The sequence below is a fragment of the Silurus aristotelis genome (genome assembly GCF_946808225.1).
Source record: "Silurus aristotelis genome assembly, chromosome: 4".
In the NCBI taxonomy this organism is placed as follows: domain Eukaryota; kingdom Metazoa; phylum Chordata; class Actinopteri; order Siluriformes; family Siluridae; genus Silurus; species Silurus aristotelis.
Window position 1 is genome coordinate 4,801,623 of NC_139577.1, and position 15,402 is coordinate 4,817,024.

Consider the following 15,402-nt stretch of genomic DNA (forward strand, 5'->3'; position numbering starts at 1 on the left):
TGAATTTACCTAAAGTAAAGCCTGTGTGACGATCGAAATTCAAAATGTTAAAAGTATACAAATAAAATGCAAAAATAAAAAAGATACAAATGTTGAACAGTTTTTAACAAAAAGAGTTATTCCTAACTCGTTGTTTTTTTGTTTGTTTGCTTTTTGCAGTTTCTGATTGTTTATGGAACCTTATTATAAGATCAGTTACCATGACATTGGGTTTTTGATGAATTCTAGTAGTCAAGTCACATGATTAAAGATGTTTACTTAATTCAATTATGTGTAAACTAAGACATAAAATGTGTTGACTCCATCACTACTGTGAATGTGACATTATTTCACATCGTGCTTCTCTGAATTTGATCTAAGTCATCGTTACCATATTGGAGAACAGCTGGCAACATCTGGCACGCTGCGGCATTGCACAGATGTTGTCTGCATGCCACCGCGCTACTAGGTTTCCACATGTATCAAGGATGTTCAAGGATAGTGCCATGATTTCTACACAGACCATCTGCTCTGTAATGTGTTTACAGCAGTGGTGTGGTGGTGTAGAATCCTGGAGGAATTTACACTGGTAAAATCAGACACCTTATTTTAGTAAATCAGCCTTTGACGGGTCTTTAATGCCTGGACTACTATCATTAGCACAGTGCTGGATTTTAGTATACCCTAAAAAGGAGGTTTTTGTCAGCTGATGTGATCAGGACAGTGTGAAATAGAACAATGTAGATTTTCAGACTTGCAATTCATTGTCAAATTTAGCTTTTATTCCTAATGACCACTAGAAGGTGGATTAGGTTGACTATCAAGTTGAACCTGTGAACTGCAAGTTGAAGTTTCTGTATGTCAGTGCAGCCTTCAAGTGCATGGTTTTGAACCACTTGTGTCTTTTGAGTGTTCTTTAGGTATATATATATATATATATATATATATATGTGTTTTTTATAGCAGTGGCATCATAATGACGGTATTAAGAGGTGGATTGGTTATATTGTCAAAAGAGAAATACACCAATTTGTGTGTATATCTACATATATATATACACACAAATATGTGTGTGTGTACAATACCATCATTATGATGCCACTGCTATAGAAACCATCAATATAATTGAGTAATATATGTATAAAGAATATGTAGAATATAGAATGTGTGTTAATGCCTAAAAAGCTGTTATAGAGAGCTATAGAAATAATAGCACATCAGGTACCTTGGTATGGTTTAACCAGGCTTTACTAAAAGAGAGACATTTCGAAAAGATGGCAGAACATTTACAATAATATAAATTAAAACAATTATTTTTACAAATAATTAATGTATATCGGTAGGAGAATGCTGAGGATGGAGCTACCAGGAAGGAGGGAAAGAGGAAGGTCAAGGAGGAGGTTTAGAGATGTGGTGAGGGAAGCAGGTAGTGCAAGGGGTTGGTTTAAAAGAGATGTAGAGAACAGAGGGGATGAAGATGGATGATCCGCTGTGGCGACCCCTAATGGAAGAAGCTGAAAGAAGAAGAAGAATAAAAATGTTACTGCATTGGCCGGGAATCGAACCCGGGCCTCCCGCGTGGCAGGCGAGAATTCTACCACTGAACCACCAATGCTGTACTGGTAGAGGCTGCTCTTCCACAGAGTTTTTTCATGAGGATTGTTCACAGGATGTAAATTTGATAAAAAATGTACGTTATACATGTTTTTACACTTTATAAGCAAGTAGCATAAGACTTGTGATTTGTGATCTAGTTATTAATGCTTGCATTAATGCATTATTAAGCTATAAACAGTAAATATAGCTTACGCAATAGAATAATCAATTGCGTGTATTTAAGAAGAATAAACAAATCCAATTACTTGAATTATTAAGAATTAGCACTGTATTATTGAAATCTACACATAAAGCGACATCCGCTAGATGGCACACCAGAGCTATAACCCTCAAATTCCTTCACGAATCATATTCGAACCATAAAACATTTAAAATAAACAGTGATTTTCGATACTTTGACAAACTCGGTCTTTCTTTCCAACCTTGCGCTGTCATCATAATCGTTGTCATAATCTGCGTCTCAAAAAAAAAAAAAATCTTTTTATATGACCTTTTAGGCTGTCCTTAGTGACAGTGTAGAAGCTAATGCTATGGATAGCCAAAAGGGTCACACATTAATACATGCAGTTTACAATTATGAATTATACACATCCTAAAAGTTTAGATTATTAGTGCAAGATATGTGCATTGTTTATTTTAAAAGACAACTCAGATTCTTAAATATTATTGAATATTATTTAGCATTATAAAGTGTAGTAAAACTGCAAAATCCATTTTATGCAAGTGGGTGTTTGATACTGAAGAAGTTTAAATTGGTTTGACTGTGTGGCTAACAATGTGTGTGTAGCCAGGCAAGCACCTACTAGTAGGGGTGTGGTTGGCTAATTATCCCGAAGACTTTTCAAGCAGTCACTGGGCAAGAGATGTGAGCCCTGAAATGTGGGCCCTGTTTTAAAAGCACATGGGATATGGTGCTGCTTTGTTTGGTTGTGTTTGAAGTCGCCCCAGAGGAGGTAGGCCAGGTTTGTTACTTTAGTTTGTTTAAGTTGTTTATTTAAAGGGATTTATTTTGATTGCATGGAACATTTTTTTTTATTTATTTAGATGCAGATAAATTGAGCAATGCTGACTGTGTATGTTGACAGCTGCTGGTGTAGGTAAGTATATGGGCTTTGTCTTATTTGTTTAAATAAGATGGCATGAAAGGTTTTATTTGTATCTCTCTTTGGGAATGTGTTTTGAGTTGAGCTGGCTGTTAACCTCTTTGAGAGCTGGGACTAATTCTGGATGAGCTACTGGTATCAATTATTTGATGTTTAGGTGTTTGATTGTTATTATTTTCTGTCCTATTTTGCAATACATTTTTGTACCTTTAGCCATCTGAAGGGTTTCGTTTTTGGGGCCCGTGCTCTAAACAGGTTTCTTTCTCCTTCAAATTCGTTTCGAAGGGGTGGTAGTTCCTACATGTGCATATTTCATTCTAAAAATGTTAGTCATTTTAGTGATAGTGTTATGCATATATTAAATTATTATAGGCCAATTAAAGAGTGAGAGGGATCTCCATGTTGCTACAGATTTTTTTTTCTTTTTTACAATATTATAAACGTTCAGGGTAGACTGAGCTTGTGCTGCTCTTTGGTTTAATGATTTAAATAAATTTACACTATATATTAAATGATAATTAATTTTTATAAAAGTGTTCCAGTCCACAAAACTGACAATTATATTCAGTGTAAAAGAAGTGGTACACTTCACTGTTTGTATCACTCCTCTATGTCACTCCTCTATGTCCATTACCTAAAATAGTTTGTTACACTGAAACTTAAAGCCCAGGTGCACATATATTAAACATGTAAGATTGATGTATTAAACAGTACTTTCAATCACCATAAAAACATTAACATTATCCATTGATCCATTAATCTACACTTCAACAGACTTGCAGTGAATCTGTTCTAGAGGCGTCTGCTGTTCTAACAACACTGACATTTACTACAAATTCGTGTAGTCTTAATAGCTGTTTTTTTTTTATTCCACAATGGCTGACAAAGAAGAAATAATTGATTTGGATGCAGATACCCTTACAAGGCCATTTTCAAGATGGACTTTTCAAGAAAAGCTGGAAAGCGAGAGTTCAGCCAAAAAGTTAATAAGCTTTAAGCTTTTTTATTAACCAATTACAGTAAAATTTTTTATTAACTTTTGCACGAAAATATAAAATTAGTTTTCATTTCCAAAACCCTAGAAAACCGGTAACCCTAGGCTTTCGATGGCCAAGATTAATCTTATTATTTTATGTCCTTTTATTAAGGTTAATATTGATGCATTAGAATTGAATTCTAATTGCATTGTTTGCATATCAATCTCACTGCATGAAACGGCTGTCTGTGATGCTACGCAATGCTATACTTTGCTTTTGTATAATATTGAAGGTTACTATAGCCATGGTGGCATAATTAGGGATATATATATATATATATATATATATGTGTGTGTGTACCATTAACTATGACACCACTGGCTTGTTTTATATACATTACTTGCATATCTGTTTGCAGAGATTTCAGGGCTTTGGATTGGCCCATGATTGGCAGCTTGGCAATACCAGGGCTTACCTTCTAAAGCGCGCGCGCGCGCACACACACACACACACACACACACACAAAATATATATACAGTGAGGAAAATAAGTATTTGAACACCCTGCTATTTTGCAATTCTCCCATTAGAAATCATGGGGGGGTCTGAAATTTTCATCGTAGGTGCATGTCAACTGTGAGAGACATAATCTAAAAAAATTAATCCAGAACTCACAATGTATGATTTTTAAACTATTTATTTGTATGATACAGCTGCAAATAAGTATTTGAACACCTGAGAAAGTCAATGTTAATATTTGGTAATGTTGCGGATTGTCCGCTGTTACTGGTGATTGTGTTATTGACCGCCGCAGAACTCTGGTCAGGGAGTTTGAGTCATCAGACCGAGTTCAGCCATTTATTGTGCAAGAATAACATTACACACAGGGTCATGTGTGCAAGGTAGTTTCTAGGAATGAAATAAAGAAACAACTGTTTAACACATTAGAAAACCATAACATGACATGCATGAACATTAGCCAACTGGTACAACAGACACCATACAGAAGAATTAGTCTTAACTCTTAATAAGTAGCTGAGACAACATACTGCATAATGCACTGAATTATCAAGAAACAGATGCCTAATACAATCAATAATGAACCATCACAGTAGTTACTAAACACCATTGTACGAATGTTACCGATGGAAAAACTAGTAACACGTTTAGCCCGAGCAGCCGTACTAATGAGCAGCTATGCTAGCGGCTAATCCGGCTATATAACAGGTGCATCAACACAGTTAAAATACAGATTATACATATTTAACATCCTGTAGCAAAATTAATATCATTACGTAGTCTCCTTTAACAATCTCTACGATTATAGAGGAACAGTGGAGCACACTTACAGCTTCACAAACTTTTCTTGCGCTCTAACACGGCATCACCTGCAATGCATCGAGAGTGCCACTGCGCCTCGACTGCGCAATTTGTGCGCCGCTGCCTATGCTCAGTGCCCCCGTGTCTGAGAAGCCGCGCTCGAGATGCTGCGCATGCGCGACTCGCGCCGAAAAGAAGAGAATTCACAACAGGTACAGTAGCCTTTGTTTGCAATTACAGAGGTCAAACGTTTCCTGTAGTTTTTCACCAGGTTTGCACACACTGCAGGAGGGATTTTGGCCCACTCCTCCACACAGATCTTCTCTAGATCAGTCAGGTTTCTGGCCTGTCGCTGAGAAACACGGAGTTTGAGCTCCCTCCAAAGATTCTTTATTGGGTCTGGAGACTGGCTAGGCCACGCCAGAACCTTGATATGCTTCTTACAGAGCCACTCCTTGGTTATCCTGGCTGTGTGCTTCAGGTCATTGTCATGTTGGAAGACCCAGCCTCAACCCATCTTCAAAGCTCTAACTGAGGGAAGGAGGTTGTTCCCCAAAATCTCGCAATACATGGCCCCGGTCATCCTCTCCTTAATACAGTGCAGTCGCCCTGTCCCATGTGCAGAAAAACACCCCCAAAGCATGATGCTACCACCCCCATGCTTCACAGTAGGGATGGTGTTCTTGGGATGGTACTCATCATTCTTCTTCCTCCAAACACGTTTAGTGGAATTATGACCCAAAAGTTCTATTTTGGTCTCATCTGACCACATGACTTTCTCCCATGACTCCTCTGGATCATCCAAATGGTCATTGGCAAACTTTAGACATGCCTGGACATGTGCTGGTTTAAGCAGGGGAACCTTCTGTGCCATGCATGATTTCAAACCATGACGTCTTAGTGTACTACCAACAGTAACCTTGGAAACGGTGGTCCCAGCTCTTTTCAGGTCATTGACCAGCTCCTCCCGTGTAGTTCTGGGCTGATTTCTTACCTTCCTTAGGATCGTTGAGACCCCACGAGGTGAGATCTTGCATGGAGCCCCAGTCCGAGGGAGATTGACAGTCATGTTTAGCTTCTTCCATTTTCCAATGATTGCTCCAACAGTGGACCTTTTTTCACCAAGCTGCTTGGCAATTTCCCCGTAGCCCTTTCCAGCCTTGTGGAGGTGTACAATTTTGTCTCTAGTGTCTTTGGACAGCTCTTTGGTCTTGGCCATGTTAGTAGTTGGATTCTTACTGATTGTATGGGGTGGACGGGTGTCTTTATGCAGCTAACGACCTCAAACAGGTGCATCTAATTTAGGATAATAAATGTAGTGGAGGTGGACATTTTAAAGGCAGACTAACAGGTCTTTGAGGGTCAGAATTCTAGCTGATAGACAGGTGTTCAAATACCCCTCCATGATTTCTAAGTGGGAGAACTTGCAAAATAGCAGGGTGTTCAAATACTTATTTTCCTCACTGTGTGTATGTATGTTTGTGTATATATATATATATATATATATATATATATATGTGTTAGTTAGTTAAGCATTGTACATGTATTAATTAATTTATTTTTCCTTTCCTCCATGTGTCACTTTGTGTAAAGGTGGAATCTGTCAGTGGTGCATGGTCAATGAACACTGCCTTAATTAGCATGTAAATGAGAGCACGTACGTAGAAGGTAGATTTTTCTGTACACATCGTAATGAGCTGAAGGACAGAGAAATTAAGATGCTGATAGCATTGCACAAACTGTCAGCAGTGTCAAAGGACAAAGTGGAGTGCAGCAGAGGAGTTTGCTTTGGAGGGGGACAATGATTCTTTCTTCATGTTTGTTTTTTACTTGCATCTCTCGATTTATATGTTTATATGCATGCATCTATCATTGTAAAGATGAATTAAGGTCTACTGCCAAGAATGAAAAATGATTAAACCTATTTTTTTTTAAAATTATATATATAATATATATTACTAATATAATTGTATTCATAATAATAATAATATATCTGTAGAATAAGAATAAAAAATTTTGGGGATTTTTTTCAGGACAAACCTCTATAAACATCTTACAGTGAGTCTCTACAGTGAGGTCAATGAGACCGGCAAAGTTAGTTTATTTGTGGTTCAAACATAAAGAGAAAACAACAGCATGTCAAAACAATAACCCTTTTCTTGCAACTTTTTATTTTAATAAATATAATAAAATTTGGTTGCTTAACACGTAGAGAGCGCTGCGTCTTAACCACTAGACCACCAGGGTAAATATGGTTCACTTATTCTTTCTGTTAGGCTGGTGGTCGCCAGTCGCCACCGGCTTGCTCATCAGGGACAAACTTACTCATAAAGAACATATTCATTTTTAATCACCGCATTATCTGTGTAAAGCTGCTTTGAGACAATGTTCATTGTTAAAAGCGCTATACAAATAAAAATGAATTGAAATTGAATTGAATGACAGGCTGGGGGTATATCTGCTGGGGGTTATATGACAGGCTGGGGGTATATGTGCTGGGGGTTATATGACAGGCTGGGGGTATATGTGCTGGAGGTTATATGACAGGCTGGGGGTATATGTGCTGGGGGTTATTTGACAGGCTGGGGGTATATCTGCTGGGGGTTATATGACAGGCTGGGGGTATATCTGCTGGGGGTTATATGACAGGCTGGGGGTATATCTGCTGGGGGTTATATGACAGGCTGGGGGTATATGTGCTGGAGGTTATATGACAGGCTGGGGGTATATGTGCTGGAGGTTATATGACAGGCTGGGGGTATATGTGCTGGGGGTTATTTGACAGGCTGGGGGTTTATGTGCTGGGGGTTTATGTGCTGGGGGTTATATGACAGGCTGGGGGTTATATGACAGGCTGGGGGTTATATGACAGGCTGGGGGTATATGTGCTGGGGGTTATATGACAGGCTGGGGGTATATGTGCTGGGGGTTATATGACAGGCGGGGGCTATATGTGCAAGGGTTATATGTCAGGCTGGGGGTATATGACAGGCTGGGGGTTTATGTGCTGGGGGTTTATGTGCTGGGGGTTATATGACAGGCTGGGGGTTATATGACAGGCTGGGGGTTATATGACAGGCTGGGGGTATATGTGCTGGGGGTTATATGACAGGCGGGGGCTATATGTGCAAGGGTTATATGACAGGCTGGGGGTATATGACAGGCTGGGGGTATATGTGCTTGGATTATGTTAGGCTAGGGGTATATGTGCTAGGTTTATATTTCAGGCTGGGGGTTATATGACAGGCTGGGGGTTATATGACAGGCTGGGGGGTATATGACAGGCTGGGGGTATATGACAGGCTGGGGGTATATGTGCTTGGATTATGTTAGGCTAGGGGTATATGTGCTAGGTTTATATTTCAGGCTGGGGGTTATATGACAGGCTGGGGGTATATGTGCTGGGGGTTATATGACAGGCTGGGGGTATATGTGCTGGGGGTTATATGACAGGCTGGGGGTATATGTGCTGGGGGTATATGACAGGCTGGGGGTATATGACAGGCTGGGGGTATATGTGCTTGGATTATGTTAGGCTAGGGGTATATGTGCTAGGTTTATATTTCAGGCTGGGGGTTATATGACAGGCTGGGGGTATATGTGCTGGGGGTTATATGACAGGCTGGGGGTATATGTGCTGGGGGTTATATGACAGGCTGGGGGTATATGTGCTGGGGGTTATATGACAGGCTGGGGGTATATGTGCTGGGGGTTATATGACAGGCTGGGGGTATATGTGCTGGGGTTATATGACAGGCTGGGGGTATGTGTGCTGGGGTTATATGACAGGCTGGGGGTATATGAGAGGCTGGGGGGTATATGTGCTGGGGGTTATATGACAGGCTGGGGGTATATGCTCTGGGTTAATATGTAAGGCTGGGGGTATATGTGCTGGGGTTATATGACAGGCTGGGGGTATGTGTGCTGGGGTTATATGACAGGCTGGGGGTATATGTGCTGGGGTTATATGACAGGCTGGGGTTATATGAGAGGCTGGGGGGTATATGTGCTGGGGGTTATATGAGAGGCTGGGGGGTATATGTGCTGGGGGTTATATGACAGGCTGGGGGTATATGCTCTGGGGTTATATGACAGGCTGGGGGTATGTGTGCTGGGGTTATATGACAGGCTGGGGGTATGTGTGCTGGGGTTATATGTCAGGCTTGGCGTATATGTGCTTGGATTATGTCAGGCTAGGGGTATATGTGCTAGGTTTATATTTCAGGCTGGGGGTATATTTCAGGCTGGGGGGTATATGTGCTGGGTGTTTTTATCAGGCTGGGGGTATATGAAAGGTTTGGAGTATATGTGCTGTTTATTTGACAGGTTGGGGTATATGTGCTGGGGTTATATGTCAGGCTGGGGTTACATGACAGGTTGGGGTATATCTGCTGGGGTATATGACAGGCTGAGGGTATATGTATTAGGTGCATGAAAAGAGCTGTAAATGGACAAGTATGTGTTTGTATGTTACCACTATAATATTGTCATATAGAATCAGAAAGTTTTTATTGCTCCCACATACATTTCTGAGACTTCTAGGTACAGTAAATATAAACGAAATGGAAGAAATAAAGATATATATACACAACTTACAGTAATGATGCCAATCAAAAAGTGAGGTGATACAGATGTGATATACAGAATATGGGCAAGTAATCAGCTGATTGCACCTGAATGCATTAAAATACATTGCACATGGATTTGATTTCCAGTATATGAGTTTAAGAAGTGAAGTGGCTTGTCTGGGGGATAAATGATAAGGCTGGGAACAAACCAATTTTGTTCTGCTGTGCACTTGCATATTGCTCGAACGCCAATAAATAATTAATCTATACGCAGCCGAATCGAATCGAAGCGCTCGGGAGTAGTGATGGGACAGTGTGTGTGGGATCGTCCACATCAATATGTTGTCTTGTTTTCCCGTAATAACACTATTGACGAACCCTCGTGTAGGGATTGCTTTGCGAACGGATCTAGTTTTGGGTAAGTGGTTCAGGCAATTTATATTGTGACTCATTCATTTGGCTTTAGCGACCTCTTTATCTTGGTCAGGGCCGTGGTAGATCTGGAGAAGGTTCTGTGCGAGGTGAGAATGCAACCCGTATTGGGTGCCGATGCATCACAGGGCAATACAGGGACATATTCCCACACTCGTTTATACCTAAGAACCGTTCATCTTCAAAAATGTATTTGGGGAGTGTGATTAAACTGAAGGACTAAAGGAAACCTGGTGAACATAGGGAAGAATTTCCTTTGACCTCTAACACATTCTTCAAAGTCAATGTGTTAGAAGCAGGAAAAATGGGCAGGCGTAAGGATCTGATCAAGTTTGACAAGAAGCAAATTATGATGGCTAGACGACTGGATCAGAGCATCTCCTAAACTTTAGCTCTTTAGGAATGTTCCTGGTCTGCAGTGGTCAGTATCTATCAAAAGTGCTCCAAGGAAGGAACAGTGGTGAACCGGCGACAGGGTCGTGTGGATCGAAAGCTGGTCCATGTGGTCCTATCCAACAGACGAGCTCCTGTAGCTCAAACTGCTGAAGAAGTTAATGCTGATAATGCTCGATGGGTCAGAACCAACACAATATAGCCAGGTGGTCAAAATGTTATACCTGATCGGTGAATATTTTTTGGACCACTAAAAGCATCACATTTATCCAATATATGAACAAAAGAAAAGAATCGTACATCCTGCTTAACAAAATTAATGTATCATAAAAATAAGATTTGCTGCAAATGGGCGAATTACAGATTGATACAATATGTGGTATAATATTTATTGTTCTGATTTAATATTGTCTAATAAATAACTCCTGATTTAGTTATTGGCAAATGTATGTGGTATTGTAGGAATTGGACTAATAGAACACATTGGTAAGGCTGTTATAGCGAAATAATCCACTAGGGGGACAGCGGGATGGGGAGGCAGTTGTTAATTTCCTAGAAAAGATCAATAACTAGCAATACTGCATGCGTCAAGCAATAAACACTGATTTCAGTGAAAAGGTGTGTGTGTGTGTGTGTGTGTGTGTGTGCGCGTGTGTGTGCGCGTGCAGCAGTAGATGGCACTGCAGGATCACATTCCAGCAGCTCTGCTCTTTTCAGCCAGACCCAATGGTTTGCTCACCTGCTTTTACAGGATTGATTCATATTTTTTTTTTACTTTCTGATCTTACTTTTTGAGCTCTCCCTCCTGTAAACACACACACACACACACACACACACACACACACACACACACACACACACACACACACACACACACACACACACTCTCTCTCTCTTTCTCTCTCTCTCTCTCTCTCTTTGTGGTCGTTAAAAAGTTGTGACAATAAAAAAAAAAAACAATGCAGTGGGGCTAAAGCTATGATGTATGATTTACTGTGCCCCCCCCCCCTCTTTCCATGGGTTTCTTTTTCTATGTTTGTCTCTCTTTTGCTCCCTTACTCTGACAATCGTCTTTTCTCCCTCTTTCTCTCTGCCTTTCTGCTTCTTACATCACCCTCACACCCTCACTTCCCGTTACTCAGTTTTCATTTCTCCTTGCTTTCTCCTTTCCTTTCTTTCTCGTTTTTTTTTTACTCACATTCTTTATACTTTTAAACCTTATTTTACCACCGTATTTTACTCTCTCACTCTCGGTCTCCTTTGTCTTGTCATTCTCTCCATCTTCCCCCTTTCCTTCCCTTTTCTCGTTTTCCAATAATTGTCCCTCATTTAATTTACCATTCTCTTCATTCTTTGAATATTCACTCCTTCTTCTCTTTTTCTGTCTCTCAGGTGGTCCTAATTATCTTTCTATCAGTCAATACTTTTACAATATACTCTTGTCAATCTATCTTTCTTTCTTTCTTTCTTTTATGTAAGAAGTTGTTCTTGCATGCATACTGTGTGATGTGTGTTTAGAGGTAATGTCACAGACAGGGTCAACGTGTGTATGCTTGCATGTGTGGTGTGTGTGTGTGTGTGTGTGTTTGTGTGTTTGTCTGTCATTGGCTATTGGAAATGAATGAACATTAATACAACAGGAGTTAGTAATTAAGCTATTTCCTGTAATGGTTCACTTGGGTTCAAATCTAGAAGTATGCTCACGCGCGCGCGCACACACACACACACACACACACACACACACACAAGACAGCAGCTCTACCTGACAGCAGCCCACTTTTCTGACCCTTCACTTTAAAAACACATTTAAAACACATTATTCACCAAAGATTAGTACTATTAACAAATGAACAGAGGTTTATTAGTATCCGAGCAATTGGATATGTCTCTGGGAACAGGATATGAAATAAAAATAGCTAGGAAAAAAAAATTACATTTGCATTGAAAGAGATTTATTAACCCTAAGCTTTGAAAAGTGCAAACTTTTTTTTTGTCCAAGCTCCATAAGAGTAGACGCCTAAAACACAATCACACAGCCGCAGAGGTGAGAGCGCCGCATCCTAACCACTAGACCACCAGGGAGTCATATTTTCTTTTCTTTCTTTATTTACATGTTGCTTTTCAAAAGCATTTCACTACTCTCTGTGTATGTGTATGTGAGTAAAATTTGATTTGATTTAAACTAAAACAAACGTAATACATTGATTTGATAGCTCGTGCAGTAATCAGCTCTCCGACACAATCGTTTGCTCCAGCTTAAAGAAGCTTAGACTCTAATCTCTGTGTACTACAGGATCAGATTTCAAAATGGCGCTCCTAAAGCCGGGATGCTCCAAACCTTTGTCGATAATGATCTGCGACTCCTTTCTGTTTCCCTTCCTCTTTATCTCATTCTTCTTCTCTCTGTGAGTCGCACACGCGCCTTGTTCTTCGGCGTGTCTTAGCTTTGCGCTTAAACATAAAAAAAACCCTGCTCTCATCCCCAGCACTCTTTCTTCCTGCTCTTTCTTTCTCATTCCCCCAACTTTGCCTTCTTATTGTGTCTAAAAATGCTTTCAAAGGAAGAAAAAAGCACGCGGCAAAGTCAGGCGTGTTCTCGCGTTTTCCGCCTGTCACAGCGTGATTCGCAGTGTATGAACAGAGAGCTGCTTTATATATATATATCACTACTCGCTCTGAACTCGCAGTGTGATCTGTAGAAATGAACGCAGAGCTCGAAATAGCGCCGTTAGTTTTTTACCTGAGAGCATTTTTCAAGCCATTAAAGGTGGAAATGTGTCAAGTGTACACACTGAAATCACAGAATGTGCCCACAGAACGTTTAAACGCCATAAAACTGATTTTTTTCCTCATTACTGTGAAAATGTGATCATAAACTTCGAAGCTCTAAATATTTGTTTGTTGAAAAGTTCGACAACGGCCTCGTTAATATTCAGCCCGACTACAGCGACCCGTATAAAACAGTCATTACACGTCTGAGTACACACTGATTTGTGTTTGTCCTTAAAAAAAAAAAAAAAAAAAAAAAAAGTCTCTAGTCTAAAATTACACACCATTTTTCAGACATCCGAGTGGAAAAAGCACGATTCTATCTCGTAGCAGATTGGATCCGGAAATATTTTTTGTTGCGCTTACAAATAAAGAGCTTACTAGAATGTCTTTGTCGGGATCGATTTTTATTCTTTCTGCTTTATTTTTTGTGTAAAAGCTGCATTTTGTTAGAAATCGTGTTTTTATGGGTTTTTTTCCCTGTCTGTCAGTTTAAAATCGCTTTAAAGCTGAGCGCTTTGTAAAGAAAAAAATATTGGATAGATATTGTTATCGGCTAAATCAAACCGTTACTTAAGAAGATTGTTTTATACGACCTGGATATTGCTCCTAATCAGGTACCCAGTTATGCAGCTTAGCCAACTAAGACACACCAAAACCTAAATCCACCCCCCACCCCCCCGCCCCTGTAAGCTCATCTAACGGGTCAAATCGTGTGAACGATAGAACGTGGTATCAAAGTTTCAAGACTAGCTCTGCTTACAAGAAAGCACTTTATTTATCTGCGTTTGCACACTAACTAAAAAACTAACTTTCTTTCGGCTTCTCCCACTAGGGGTCGCCACAGCGGATCATCCGCATGTTTGATTTGGCACATGTTTTTACGCTGGATGCCCTTCCTAACGCAACCCTCCCCATTTATCCGGGCTTGGGACCGGCACTAAGGCTTGTGCAACCCTAATGGCTGGGGTTGGTTCCCAGGGATCGAACCCGGGCCGCAGCGTTGAGAGCGCCGCATCCTAACCAATAGACCACCAGGGAACCTATTGCCTTCAAAATAGTCCCCTTTCACAGCAATACAGCGCTCTCAGGGTTCCTGCCTTGTCCTGAAAGCCTTCTGCTCTTCGCGTTGGATCTCCTCAATGGGTCAAAAATGACGAGCCGGATCTTCATGTTCGGGAGGAGCGCAAAGTCCGCAGGAGCCAAATCCGGCAAGTAGGGTGTCTGTGGAAGTGAGATCATGTTGTTTCCGGCGAGAAACTCACGTGTGGAGAGCGCGATGACAGGACAGAATAGCACCAGTTGCACCGATATCTTTTGGCACACTGACTTATGAAGGTAGGTGCTCCCTGTGACTGTGCGAACAGCCTCGTGCTGCCATCTGTTGGTGTGTTACAGATCTCAAAACTTCTTAATACCACCTCATATATACTATTAACTACTGGTAAGGTGTATGAATAAAATATTGTCACTGCGAAGATTTGCTCATAACAATTATAAACGAGGAACATACCTCCGAAAATGAACTACATTGAAGGTAAAGGAGGTAATTTGCATTGTGTTTTAATTTGTTCATTTTCGTTCTTCGCAGTGGCGTTTGTGAATTGCGCTTCTATAGTGACAGTCACCCAGAATATCTCCGTGTAGACCCCTAATCCAGGTTTAACCTTCGAAAAACACTCACTGTGATTTGATATATAAAAGCAAGGCTTACCATGCAACTCTATTAATTGGTACCTTGCACCTCATTAGAAAGGCCGGTGGTGCGCTGTAGCATGACGAAAACTTCGTATTGCACCATTGTAGAGTGCAATTACAGTTTTATTGCCACAGTTAACTTTCAGCTCTGCTCATTTATACAAGCACCTGCTTAAAGCCTAGGGTGGATTATTCTCTTCACATTAGACATTTTTTTTTCAGTACAGCTTGGATTTCCGGTACGAGGATTTATTAGCCTTAACCTGCTGACATATTAATTTAATCCTCTTCAAGCAATTTATTTAGTAACATTATGAATTTTTCGGTAAATATACTGTTACTAATAGGAAAGGTGTGCAATTATGAGCCTGTGGACAAACCTTTGGGTGACATAATGTTTTAACTTGTTTTCAGCATGAATACATCACCAATAACATTCAAATAGAGGTGTATTAATTGGTGTTTTTCTTTTTAGTTTACAAAATAAGCCAAGTGAGAATAAAAACACATGTATTATGCAGCTTATACCATAAATTAGCAAAAAATC

At 40.2% G+C, this 15,402-nt stretch overlaps 1 long non-coding RNA gene across 1 annotated transcript in view; it reads left to right on the forward strand.

Moving 5' to 3' along the window:
• Window positions 1-2,426: 2,426 nt before the first annotated feature.
• LOC310725549 overlaps window positions 2,427-15,402 on the forward strand; it is an 87,928-nt gene continuing 74,952 nt past the window's right edge. The window contains exons 1-2 of the long non-coding RNA XR_014533412.1: window positions 2,427-2,549; window positions 2,641-2,693. This is a non-coding gene — a long non-coding RNA (uncharacterized lncRNA). The remainder of the gene's footprint in view (window positions 2,550-2,640; window positions 2,694-15,402) is intronic.